Source organism: Salvelinus namaycush, chromosome 2, assembly GCF_016432855.1.
Source record: "Salvelinus namaycush isolate Seneca chromosome 2, SaNama_1.0, whole genome shotgun sequence".
In the NCBI taxonomy this organism is placed as follows: Eukaryota; Metazoa; Chordata; class Actinopteri; order Salmoniformes; family Salmonidae; genus Salvelinus; species Salvelinus namaycush.
Window position 1 is genome coordinate 2,274,053 of NC_052308.1, and position 14,731 is coordinate 2,288,783.

Sequence of the window (14,731 nt, forward strand, 5' to 3'; positions counted from 1 at the left end):
GTCCAGGAGAGGCATGGTGAACTGGATCTTCCTGGGGCTTCCTGTATCCATGGTCCTGCTGGCGGTAATAGTAGTAGACAGAGAAGAGGAGAACCAGGGGAGACAGAGTACAGAAAGGAGGAGGGAGAACCAGGAGAGATGGAGTACAGAAAGGAGGAGGGAGGGAGGAGGTAAAGGTAGCTATGGAAGAGAGGAGGGAGAACCAGGGGAGATGGAGTACAGAAAGGAGGAGGGAGGGAGGCGGTAAAGGTAGCTATGGAAGAGAGGAGGTGGAAGTGGTGATGCTGCTACACTGAGCTCTGTCTGTCTCTCTTTCTCTCTCTTCACACACGTCCCGTTATTTTAGCCCCGTTCTCTCTCTCCCTGTCCTTTCTATGCCGTACTCTTTCAGTGTCTTTCTTTGTTTTCCAGCTCTACTGTTCCTCTATTCAGTCTCCTTTCAGTTTTATAATAGAGAGGAAGGAGGGAGGCAAGGGCATACTGTGCTCTCTCTCTCTCTCTCTCTCTCTCTTCTCTCTCTCCCTCGCTCTCTCTCTCTCGCTCTCTCTCGCTCTCTCTCGCTCTCTCTCGCTCTCTCTCGCTCTCTCTCGCTCTCTCTCGCTCTCTCTCGCTCTCTCTCATTTGCTGAGTCTGGCTCCCTCTACACGACTCCGCCCCCTCTCCACTCTCTCTCGTTCTATTGGCTGGTCGTGCACTGGGGCTTATCCGCAGAATCCAACCATGCCGGAGGCTGAGGCTTTCCTAACTCCTAGAAGCAGCCAAATACATCACACCACAAGGCTTAGTAAACATATTTTAAGGTGGGATATTTTTAAAGTCACACACCTACACAATACACCGCACGGACACATGTAGTCAAACAGTACATACATCCACTTAATTGCATAACATATAAAACGTAATATTAACATTATGTATTTATTAACATTTATAGCCAAGTCATTAGACAGAGATGTTTTCAGTCGTGATGAGACCATGATAAATCATGTCAGATTAGATATCATATCAAAATATCATCGTCAGTCATGATAAATCATGTCAGATTAGATATCATATCTAGATATCATCGCCAGTCATGATAAATCATGTCAGATTAGATTTCATATCGAGATATCATTGTCAGTCATGATAAATCATGTCAGATTAGATATCATATCTAGATATCATCGTCAGTCATGATAAATCATGTCAGATTAGATATCATATCAAAATATCATCGTCAGTCATGATAAATCATGTCAGATTAGATATCATATCTAGATATCATCGTCAGTCATGATAAATCATGTCAGATTAGATATCATATCAAAATATCATCGTCAGTCATGATAAATCATGTCAGATTAGATATCATATCTAGATATCATCGCCAGTCATGATAAATCATGTCAGATTAGATTTCATATCGAGATATCATTGTCAGTCATGATAAATCATGTCAGATTAGATATCATATCTAGATATCATCGTCAGTCATGATAAATCATGTCAGATTAGATATCATATCGAGATATCATCGTCAGTCATGATAAATCATGTCAGATTAGATTTCATATCGAGATATCATCGTCAGTCATGATAAATCATGTCAGATTAGATTTCATATCGAGATATCATCGTCAGTCATGATAAATCATGACAGATTAGATATCATATCGAGATATCATCGTCAGTCATGATAAATCATGTCAGATTAGATATCATATCGAGATATCATCGTCAGTCATGATAAATCATGTCAGATTAGATTTCATATCGAGATATCATCGTCAGTCATGATAAATCATGTCAGATTAGATATCATATCTAGATATAATCGATACCATCGTAAAATTAAGCTGTGACAGATAGTCTGCTGTATTCACTCTGATCAGTCACGTCCTGAAGCATAGCCTCCACTCTGATCAGTCACGTCCTGCAGCATAGCCTCCACTCTGATCAGTCACGTCCTGCAGCATAGCCTCCACTCTGATCAGGCGTGTCCTGAAGCATAGCCTCCACTCTGATCAGGCGTGTCCTGAAGCATAGCCTCGACTCTGATCAGGCGTGTCCTGAAGCATAGCCTCCACTCTGATCAGTCACGTCCTGAAGCATAGCCTCCACTCTGATCAGGCGTGTCCTGAAGCATAGCCTCCACTCTGATCAGTCACGTCCTGAAGCATAGCCTCCACTCTGATCAGGCGTGTCCTGAAGCATAGCCTCGACTCTGATCAGGCGTGTCCTGAAGCATAGCCTCCACTCTGATCAGGCGTGTCCTGAAGCATAGCCTCGACTCTGATCAGGCGTGTCCTGAAGCATAGCCTCCACTCTGATCAGGCGTGTCCTGAAGCATAGCCTCCACTCTGATCAGGCGTGTCCTGAAGCATAGCCTCCACTCTGATCAGGCGTGTCCTGAAGCATAGCCTCCACTCTGATCAGGCGTGTCCTGAAGCATAGCCTCCACTCTGATCAGTCACGTCCTGCAGCATAGCCTCCACTCTGATCAGTCACGTCCTGCAGCATAGCCTCCACTCTGATCAGTCACGTCCTGAAGCATAGCCTCGACTCTGATCAGGCGTGTCCTGAAGCATAGCCTCCACTCTGATCAGGCATGTCCTGAAGCATAGCCTCCACTCTGATCAGTCACGTCCTGAAGCATAGCCTCCACTCTGATCAGGCGTGTCCTGAAGCATAGCCTCCACTCTGATCAGGCGTGTCCTGAAGCATAGCCTCCACTCTGATCAGGCGTGTCCTGAAGCATAGCCTCGACTCTGATCAGGCGTGTCCTGAAGCATAGCCTCCATTCTGATCAGGCGTGTCCTGAAGCATAGCCTCGACTCTGATCAGGCGTGTCCTGAAGCATAGCCTCCACTCTGATCAGGCGTGTCCTGAAGCATAGCCTCCACTCTGATCAGGCGTGTCCTGAAGCATAGCCTCCACTCTGATAAGGCGTGTCCTGAAGTAAAGCCTCCACTCTGATCAGGCGTGTCCTGAAGCATAGCCTCCACTCTGATCAGGCGTGTCCTGAAGCATAGCCTCCACTCTGATCAGTCACGTCCTGCAGCATAGCCTCCACTCTGATCAGTCACGTCCTGCAGCATAGCCTCCACTCTGATCAGTCACGTCCTGAAGCATAGCCTCGACTCTGATCAGGCGTGTCCTGAAGCATAGCCTCCACTCTGATGCATAGCCTCCACTCTGATCAGGCGTGTCCTGAAGCATAGCCTCCACTCTGATCAGGCGTGTCCTGAAGCATAGCCTCCACTCTGATCAGGCGTGTCCTGAAGCATAGCCTCGACTCTGATCAGGCGTGTCCTGAAGCATAGCCTCCACTCTGATCAGGCGTGTCCTGAAGCATAGCCTCCACTCTGATCAGGCGTGTCCTGAAGCATAGCCTCCACTCTGATCAGTCACGTCCTGAAGCATAGCCTCCACTCTGATCAGGCGTGTCCTGAAGCATAGCCTCCACTCTGATCAGGCGTGTCCTGAAGCATAGCCTCGACTCTGATCAGGCGTGTCCTGAAGCATAGCCTCCACTCTGATCAGGCGTGTCCTGAAGCATAGCCTCCACTCTGATCAGGCGTGTCCTGAAGCATAGCCTCCACTCTGATCAGGCGTGTCCTGAAGCATAGCCTCGACTCTGATCAGGCGTGTCCTGAAGCATAGCCTCGACTCTGATCAGGCGTGTCCTGAAGCATAGCCTCCACTCTGATCAGGCGTGTCCTGAAGCATAGCCTCCACTCTGATCAGGCGTGTCCTGAAGCATAGCCTCCATCCCTCACAGCACGACATAGTATTATTGATCTGTCATCAGCCAGACATTCCCTAAAGCCATGAGGTCTGATACCTGATAACGCAGTGACATGTTTCTCGTAGTAACATCAAAAATCTAATCAAATGTTACGTGTCACATGCTTCGTAAATAACAGGTGTAGACTAACAGAGAAATGGTTACTTACGGGTTCCTTCTCCAACAATGCAGAGTTAAAGATAAAAATAAGAAATAAAAAATAGAAATACTGACACGAGGATTAAATAACAATAAGGAGTAAAAATATAACATGGCTCTACGCAGGCAGTACAGGCAACGAGTCCATGTGCAGGCGTACCAGGTCATTGAGGTGGATGTGTACATATAGGTGGGGATAAAGTGACTAGACAACAGGATAGATAATAAACAGTAACAGCAGTATACTGTAGGTAGGGGTAAAGTGACTAGACAACAGGATAGATAATAGACAGTAACAGCAGTATACTGTAGGTAGGGGTAAAGGATAGATAATAGACAGTAGCAGCAGTATACTGTAGGTAGGGGTAAAGGATAGATAATAGACAGTAGCAGCAGTATACTGTAGGTAGGGGTAAAGGATAGATAATAGACAGTAACAGCAGTATACTGTAGGTAGGGGTAAAGGATAGATAATAGACAGTAACAGCAGTATACTGTAGGTAGGGGTAAAGGATAGATAATAGACAGTAACAGCAGTATACTGTAGGTAGGGGTAAAGGATAGATAATAGACAGTAACAGCAGTATACTGTAGGTAGGGGTAAAGGATAGATAATAGACAGTAACAGCAGTATACTGTAGGTAGGGGTAAAGGATAGATAATAGACAGTAACAACAGTATACTGTAGGTAGGGGTAAAGGATAGATAATAGACAGTAACACCAGTATACTGTAGGTAGGGATAAAGGATAGATAATAGACAGTAACAGCAGTATACTGTAGGTAGGGGTAAAGGATAGATAATAGACAGTAATAGCAGTATACTGTAGGTAGGGGTAAAGGATAGATAATAGACAGTAACATCAGTATACTGTAGGTAGGGGTAAAGGCTAGATAATAGACAGTAACAGCAGTATACTGTAGGTAGGGGTGAAGGATAGATAATAGACAGTAACAGCAGTATACTGTAGGTAGGGGTGAAGGATAGATAATAGACAGTAACAGCAGTATACTGTAGGTAGGGGTAAAGGATAGATAATAGACAGTAACAGCAGTATACTGTAGGTAGGGGTAAAGGATAGATAATAGACAGTAACAGCAGTATACTGTAGGTAGGGGTAAAGGATAGATAATAGACAGTAACAGCAGTATACTGTAGGTAAGGGTAAAGGATAGATAATAGACAGTAACAGCAGTATACTGTAGGTAGGGGTGAAGGATAGATAATAGACAGTAACAGCAGTATACTGTAGGTAGGGGTAAAGGATAGATAATAGACAGTAACAGCAGTATACTGTAGGTAGGGGTAAATTATAGATAATAGACAGTAACAGCAGTATACTGTAGGTAGGGGTAAAGGATAGATAATAGACAGTAACAACAGTATACTGTAGGTAGGGGTAAAGTGACTAGGCAACAGGATAGATAATAGACAGTAACAGCAGTATACTGTAGGTAGGGGTAAAGGATAGATAATAGACAGTAACAGCAGTATACTGTAGGTAGGGGTAAAGGATAGATAATAGACAGTAACAGCAGTATACTGTAGGTAGGGGTAAAGGATAGATAATAGACAGTAACAGCAGTATACTGTAGGTAGGGGTAAAGGATAGATAATAGACAGTAACAGCAGTATACTGTAGGTAGGGGTAAAGGATAGATAATAGACAGTAACAGCAGTATACTGTAGGTAGGGGTAAAGGATAGATAATAGACAGTAACAGCAGTATACTGTAGGTAGGGGTAAAGGATAGATAATAGACAGTAACAGCAGTATACTGTAGGTAGGGGTAAAGGATAGATAATAGACAGTAACAGCAGTATACTGTAGGTAGGGGTAAAGGATAGATGAATAGACAGTAACAGCAGTATACTGTAGGTAGGGGTAAAGTGTGGGTGTGACATCAGTATGCATGTGTGTTCATGTTGTGTGTGTGTGTGTTGGTCAGTGTAATTATGTGTGAGTGTGCGGGTAGAGTCCAGTGTGGGTGTAGAGTCCAGTGTGGGGGTAGAGTCCAGTGTGGGGGTAGAGTCCAGTGTGGGTTTAGAGTCCAGTGTGGGTTTAGAGTCCATTGTGGGTTTAGAGTCCATTGTGGGTTTAGAGTCCATTGTGGGTTTAGAGTCCATTGTGGGGGTAGAGTCCAGTGTGGGTGTAGAGTCCAGTGTGGGTGTAGAGTCCATTGTGGGTTTAGAGTCCATTGTGGGTTTAGAGTCCATTGTGGGTTTAGAGTCCATTGTGGGGGTAGAGTCCAGTGTGGGTTTAGAGTCCATTGTGGGGGTAGAGTCCATTGTGGGGGTAGAGTCCAGTGTGGGTGTAGAGTCCATTGTGGGGGTAGAGTCCAGTGTGGGGGTAGAGTCCAGTGTGGGTTTAGAGTCCAGTGTGTGGGTAGAGTCCAGTGTGGGTTGTAGAGTCCAGTGTGGGTTTAGAGTCCAGTGTGGGTGTAGAGTCCAGTGTGGGTGTAGAGTCCAGTGTGGGTGTAGAGTCCAGTATGGGTGTAGAGACCAGTGTGGGTGTAGAGTCCAGTGTGGGTTTAGAGTCCAGTGTGGGTGTAGAGTCCAGAATCAGGCCTTCGTGGTAACGAATTACTGCAAAGAAACCACGACTAAAGGACACCAATAAGAAGAAGAGACTTGCTTGGGCCGAGCAATGGACATTAGACCGGTGGAAATCTGTCCCTTGGTCTGATGAGTTCAAATTTTAGATTTTTGGTTGCAAACGCCTTGTCTTTGTGAGACGCATACTAGGTGAACGGATGATCTCCACATGTGTGTTTCCCACCGTGAAGCATGGAGGAGGAGGTGTCTGTATCACCCAAACAGTTTGGCCCACACACTAATATGACCCCCTCTGTCTATGAAATGTATCTTTGGTAGAATGTCTGCGTGAATGTGTAGGTTTCTCCAGAGGTACTGGGGCATGTTGGTTCAGGAATAAAGCATAACAAGTTAACTTTTATGTCGGTTTTGAACACTGTTGTTCTTGTCGTACCTTGCGGTGGTTTAAAGAACTAATGAATGAAGAGCTATCACTGTGACAACAGGTCAGGATTCCTCCTGAGGAATAAGACTTTGTCTTCAAAGCAGTGACAGCTGCTCAGAGTGGGTCTGAGTCCCAAATGGTACCCTATTCCCTATATAGTACTCTACTTTTGAAGAGGGCCCTTAGGGAATAGGAAGCCATTTGGGCTGCGCGCCGGGGGCTAACACAACAACAGAGAGTAGAGAGCGGTTGCTGATAACAAAAACATGCTATGCTGCATTAAAAACTACGTCCAGAGGTGTTTGTATTTTATTATGTAACCACAGCTCTCTCTCTCTCTCTCTCTCTCTCTCTCTCTCTCTCTCTCTCTCTCTCTCTCTCTCTCTCTCTCTCTCTCTCTCTCTCTCTCTCTCTCTCTCTCTCTCTCTCTCTCTCTCTCTCTCTCTCTCTCTCTCTCTCTCTCTCTCTCTCTCTCTCTCTCTCTCTCTCTCTCTCTCTCTCTCTCTCTCTCTCTCTCTCTCTCTCTGTCTCTGTCTCTGTCTGTCTGTCTGTCTCTCTCTCTTAATTCAATTCGAAGGGGCTTTATTGGCTTAGGAAATGTGTTTACATTGCCAAAGCAAGTGAAATTAACAATGAACAAAAGTGAGGAGACACAAAACAACATAAAAACAATTAGAAATGAACAGTGAACATTGCACTCACAAAGGTTTCTCTCTCTCTCTTCTTTCTCAATTCAATTAAATTCAAAGAGCTTTATTGGCATGGGAAACATATGTTTACATTGCCAAAGCAAGTGAAATAGATAATATTTCAAATTAACAGTAAACATTACACTCACAAAAGTTTCAACGATATAGATCCATTTTAAATGTCATATTATGCCTGTATACGGTATTGTAATGATGTGCAAATAGGAAAATAAATAAATATGGGTTGTATTTACAATGGTGTTTGTTCTTCACTGGTTGCCCTTTTCTTGTTGCAACAGGTCACATCTTGCTGCTGTGATGGCGCACTGTGGTATTTCACCCAATATATATTGGAAATTATCAAAAATGGATTTGTTTCCAAATTCTTTGTGAGTCTGTATTATCTGAGGGAATATGTGTCTCTAATATGGTCATACATTTGGCAGGAGGTTAGGAAGTGCAGCTCAGTTTATACAGCGGCCTTTCCTTAATGTGGGGTCAGTCACAGTGGTCAGGTATTCTGCCACTGTGTACTCTCTGTTTAGGGCCAAATAGCATTCTAGTTTGCTCTGTTTTTTTGTTAATTCTTTCCAAAGTAATTATTTCATAATTTGGTTGGGTCTAATTGTGTTGCTGTTCTGGGGCTCTGTATGTGTTTGTGAACAGAGCCCCAGGATCAGATTGCTTAGGATACTCTTCTCCAGGTTCATCTCTCTGTGTACAGGTGGTGGCTTTGTTATGGAAGGTTTGGGTATCGCTTACTTTTCGGTGGTTGTAGAATTGAATGACTCTTTTCTAGATTTTGATCATTAGTGGGTATCGGCCTAATTCTGCTCTGCATGCATTATTTGGTGTTTTACATTGTACACTGAGGATATTTTGAAGAATTCTGCAATTCAGAGTCTCAACTTGGTGTTTGTCCCATGTTGTGAATTTTTGGTTGGTGAGCGGAACCCAGACCTTACAACCATAAAGGGCAATGGGTTCTATAACTGATTCAAGTATTTTTAGACAGATCCTAATTGGTATGTCAAATTTGATGTTCCTTTTAATGGCTTACAAGGCCCTTCTTGCCTTGTCTCTCAGATCGTTCACAGCTTTGTGGATGTTACCTGTGGTGTGGATGTTTAGGTCGTGGTAGGTATAGTGTTTGTGTGCTCTGGGGAAACGGCGTCTAGATGGAATTTGAATTTGTGGTTCTTGCAACTGGATATTTTTTGGACCACCATTATTTTTGTCTTACTGAGAGAGATTATTTCTCTCTCTCTCTCTCTCTCTCTCTCTCTCTCTCTCTCTCTCTCTCTCTCTCTCTCTCTCTCTCTCTCTCTGTGTCTCTCTCTGTCTCTCTCTCTCTCTCTCTCTCTCTGTCTCTCTCTCTGTCTCTCTCTCTGTCTCTCTCTCTGTCTCTCTCTCTCTCTCTCTCTCTCTCTCTCTCTCTCTCTCTCTCTCTGTCTCTCTCTCACTCTCTCTCTGTCTCTCTCGCTCTCTCTCTGTCTCTCTCTCGCTCTCTCTCTGTCTCTCTCTCGCTCTCTCTCTGTCTCCCTCTCGCTCTGTATCTCTGTGTCTCTGTCTCTCCTCTCTTGCTCTCTCTCTGTCTCTCTCTTTCACTCTTTCTCTCTCTCTCTCTCTCTGTCTCTCTCTCTCTCGGTCTCTCTCTCTCTCTCTCTCTCTCACTTTCTCTACCTCGGTAACCCATTGTATTTCGTTAGCAGCCTTTTTCTCTCTCATCCTTCACCTTTTCTCTCTCATCCTTCACCTTTTCTCTCTCATCCTTCACCACAGAAAGAAGAACACAGTTGTATGGGTCTGCAGGACAATGTCTGACTCAGGTTTTCTAAGGATCAGTCTTCATACAGGATCAGTGGGTACTTTAAACTGATTTAAGCTTCTGTAAGTGTATAGTAAACCAGCCTTAACTAAATATTTATGACATTCAAAAACATTCATGACAAATATACATGCGGTGGACATAATGAGAAAGAGGGTGTTACACAGCGTGATATTGCATATTAGTTCCTTTCAGGGACTGAATATATAATGTAGCTACCGGTTTTAAATTTATGCAGCTAATTACCTCTTGTCTCGTTGTTTTGTATTGTTTTATGAGTTTTATAATTACATTTCACCTCATGCTAATGCAATTTAACTGCATTACAAGACAAAGCTGAAAGTATTTATCTACTACACTGAGTGATGTTGGATTAAATGAAGGGGAAAATAACATAAAATGACAAAGACTGTTTAAATATGCAACCTGTGCTCCCTGATGGGAATTGTAATAATAAGACCAGCAGAATAACTCCAAGTGTGGCCAATTAATTTCAAAATCCCTGTTTATACAACCTGTCTGGTAGAGGGGAAGTTTTATCATACCTTTCACGTCCTGACCTTAGAGATCCTTTTTATGTCTCTGTTTTGGTTGGTCAGGGCGTGAGTTTGGGTGGGCATTCTATGTCTGGTGTTCTATGTTGTCCTTGTGTTGTATTTCTATGTCTGGCCTGATATGGTTCTCAATCAGAGGCAGCTGTCATTCATTGTCTGATTGAGAATCATATTTAGGTAGCCTGTTCCCACCTGTGTTTGTGGGTGGTTGTTTCCTGTTTCAGTGTTTGCACCATACGGGACTGTTTCGGTTGTTTGTTCGTGTTTTGTTATTTTTGTTCTGTGTTCATTTTGATTTATTAAAAATCTATTATGGACATTTACCACGCTACGTATTGGTCCAATCCTTGCTACAACGTTTTATTTCTCTATTTGGTTAGGTCAGGGTGTGATTTGGGGTGGGCATTCTATGTTGTTTGTTTCTATGTTTTGGCCGGGTGTGGTTCTCAATCGGGGACAGCTGTCTATTGTTGTCTCTGATTGGGAATCATACTTAGGCAGCCTTTTTTCCCTTTGGTAGTTGTGGGTAGTTGTCTTCGTTAATGCATGTATAGCCTTACGGAGCTTCACGGTTGTTTTTGTTGTTTATTGTTTTGTTGGCGACATTGCAAAATAAAGGAAAACGAATGCTCACCACGCTGCACCTTGGTCCTGTCATTTCGACGAGCGTGACACCAGGAGAGATTGATATGCATGTCATTGATGTTAGCTCTCCGTGTACATTTAAGGACCAGCCATACTGCTCTGTTCTGGGCCAGCTGTAATTTGCCTATATCCCTCTTTGTGGCACTTGACCATATGACTGGTCTTGTAGGGCTTCTTTTGTTGACAGCAATATCAAGAAATCAGCCCTTTATTACAGACAGACTAATCCTAATCTTAGCTACTGTACCGTTGCATCAGTATGTTTGGACCAATCCAAGGTTACTCCTAGCAGTTTAGTCTCCTCAACTTACTCAATTTCCACATTATTTATTAATGTGGATTAATGTGGTTTGTCCCAAATATGGTGGAATGGTTTGTCCCAAATTCAACTGAGTGGACAGCACTACATAGAAATAAATGGTTTAAACAATGACAGAGAGGTGTTTGTTTAATTTGGAAAGTTTTCTTTTCATATTTACCACTGTAAAACATATTTACCACTACATTTTAAAGAAATAAGAGAATGGTTAAATTAGCATTATTTAGAGACCCCCCTCAAAGTTTAACTTTTGTTGTTATCTTCTCATTTGGGGGAGCTCAGCACTCCCTGGGGCCCCAAAACTCCCACCCTGCTCCCACCAATTTTTTTCCATAACACATGTCACTTGCAAGCAAACCGTCCCGTACCCACTGATGTCAAACCCTTATGGAAAAACCACATGATTTCACATCACCTTTCACATGTGAATTTCACATTTTTACACGATGCCCTGCAAACCAAAAATGAGGCATTAGGATGTCCACGGAACATAACAAAATAGCTGCAGTGCTGTCAACTACATAGTACGACTACATAGTGTATGTTTATTTTTACAGTAATTATTATTCTACAAGTCCTCACCTGGGATTAGAACTCACAACCTCTAAGTTCATGGCATTCAGATCACACTGCTACTCAACAAAGTCTATGACTGATTTCACCTGTATGCCTATTCCTACATTCAGCACTTCAAAGTAAATCTCAGATTTTTATAATGCATTCAAGAAAAACTATTATATTTATCATTGTGATTCAAGAGTAATATTAAAACAGAATAATATTTCCCACAAACATTAGACAACTATAAAGAAAATTGCTGAAATAAGTACATTAAATAAATGATGAGAGAATAGTCAGATTAACTAATAAATAAAATAGCAGTGCAAAGATAATATATATATATATTTATTTTACATTTTAGTCATTTAGCAGACTGTCTTATCGACTTAAATGGGCAATGTGCCGTGCTCAAGGTTGTTCACCTAGGAGACTCACGGTTTCAGACTTTGTGGCGCAGCTGAAAGATCAGTGTACCTCAAATCCAGAGGTCGAGAGTTCAAATCCAGTGGGGTCATATTGAAAAGTCAGTACTAAGTGATCATGTCAAATGTTGTCAACGATTAAAGATTTCACACTATTTGAGATGAACAGCGTTACTTTAAAATCCCCATACCATTTAATTTCTTCCCTTACAAAAAACAACATGTGAAATTGCATTTTCAAATGTGAAATAACTGTTTTCACATGTTGAGGTGAAATGTTCACATGTGAAAACAAAATAGACATGTTAGGTCAGCTGTTCACATGTGAAACCATATGTTCACAGGTATTAAATATAGAGTTCACATGTTAACACCACCTTTTCACATGTGAGGAAAAGGACATGTTTTCACATCACTTGTTGAATTTGCATTTTCTTATGTGAAAAACGTTCACGTATAAAAACTCTCTGTCGAGGCGCGTAGCGATAGGATGCATGGGGTCCGCGTAGCGATAGGATGCATGGGGTCCGCGTAGCGATAGGATGCATGGGGTCCGCGTAGCGATAGGATGCATGGGGTCCGCGTAGCGATAGGATGCAAGGGGTCCGCGTAGCGATAGGATGCATGGGGTCCGCGTAGCGATAGGATGCATGGGGTCCGCGTAGCGATAGGATGCATGGGGTCCGCGTAGCGATAGGATGCATGGGGTCCGCGTAGCGATAGGATGCATGGGGTGTGAGTAGCTCTGTTTTGTACCTATTGTAAAGTGGTTGTTCCACTGGATATCATAAGGTGAATGCACCAACTTGTAAGTCGCTCTGGATAAGAGCGTCTGCTAAATGACTTAAATGTAAATGTAAATGTACCGACAAAACTGTGGTTATATGTCAAAGTTCAAATGAAGCCTCTAAAATGGATACGTCTATATATCCCCAATCAACTGGGAGAGACTGAGCAGTTTGTTGTGTACAACAGTTAACCAATCAACTGGGAGAGAGTGAGCAGTCCGTTGTGTACAACAATCAACCAATCAACTAGGAGAGAGTGAGCAGTCCGTTGTGTACAACAATCAACCAATCAACTGGGAGAGAGTGAGCAGTCCGTTGTGTACAACAGTTAACCAATCAACTGGAAGAAGTGGTGCGGCGACACGAATCCAACAAGCTATGGCTTCCCCCAGAGGAAAAGACAAGGAGATGGGAGAGTAAATGACAAGCTAAAGGATATCCATTAAAACATAGCTAAAATACTCTCAATGCACACCAAAGAAACAAACTTCTACAATCTGTTGTCAATATTTTACTGTGGTGGGCTGAATCAGGGTCATACAGAGTGGTTCTTGGTAGTTTTAAACAAATCTACTTTGAAACACAAGTATACACCTCACACACATGGTTATGGGCTTAAAAAAATAAGACACGTGTACCATGTCAGACATAGAGTTGAAATGTATTACATTTTGAGTTTGTATCCTAATATTACACTTTATATACATCACAGAAGACTGAAATATAACAAAACCGTTTGACATAGAAACTATTCATTTTCTGAGAAATAATGTATATTTATTATGAAATTATGAAAAATATTAATAATATTCCACCCATGAGGCCACTAGAGGGCGCTTTGGTCATTTGACTGCAGGAAAAAGCTACACAAATAGATTAGCTCGACATGCCAGACATTTACATACAAAAGGTGCGCATGAACAAAAAAGACAGCAAAATTAGCCTTCCGGAAACAAAGTTGCCAATCTTTAGAAGAATAATTGGACCTGCAAGAAAACAATGAATGAAACGAAACAACATGAAAATATTGTCCTTACCGGAAGACGAGGAAAAAGGAGACCTTTCCAGCTACATGGTCAAACCAATATCAGAGGAACTTGACGTGGGTATGTCACCGAAGGATCTGGAACGATGCCATAAGATCGGCGAGAAACAGAAGAACGGTAAATATCCTCACGTGGTAATCGACCAGGATCAGTCCTCTAGGCTGAGCGAAAAACGCAAGGGATACATTCCGATCAGATAGTCACTGGAGGAAACTGAAAAAAAATGTACAGTGCATTCGGAAACTATTCAGACCCCTTTTTCCACATTTTGTTATGTTACAGTGCAGCCCGCTTGGAGTTTGACAACCCACTTGGAGTTTGCCAAAAGGCACCTAAAGGACTCTCAAACCATGAGAAACAAGAATCTCTGGTCTGATGAAACCAAGATTGAACTATTTGGCCTGAATGCCAAGCGTCATGAGTGTACATTTGTTCCTGATAATTTTACAATTTATATCAAACCAGTTGTCATCTGTGGTCTTTTTTAGTTCGTTTTTTTAATCAATTTCAGTTGTGCTTATTTTGTCGTTTGCCTGAATATATTGTTGATGTTTTTTACTGCTAGAATGATGCCTTCTTTGCTGTGAGTGGATGTGGTATCCAGAAAGTTAACTAAGAGTGTTTCAATTTTTTGGTTACTGGTTGCTTTCAAATCAAATCAAATCAAAATGTATTGGTCACATACACGTGGTTAGCAGATGTTATTGCGAGTGTAGTGAAATGCTTGTGCTTCTAGTTCCGACAGTGCAGCCATATCTAACAAGTAATATCTAACAATTCCACAGCAAATACCTAATTCACACAAATCTAAGTAAATGGATGGAATAAGGATAAAGAAATATGAATATATGGATGAGCAATGTCAGAGCGGCATAGGCTAAGATGCAATAGATGGTATGGAATAGATAGTATAGAATGCAGTATATAAACTCAGCAAAAAAAGAAACGTCCCATTTTCAAGACCTTGTCTTT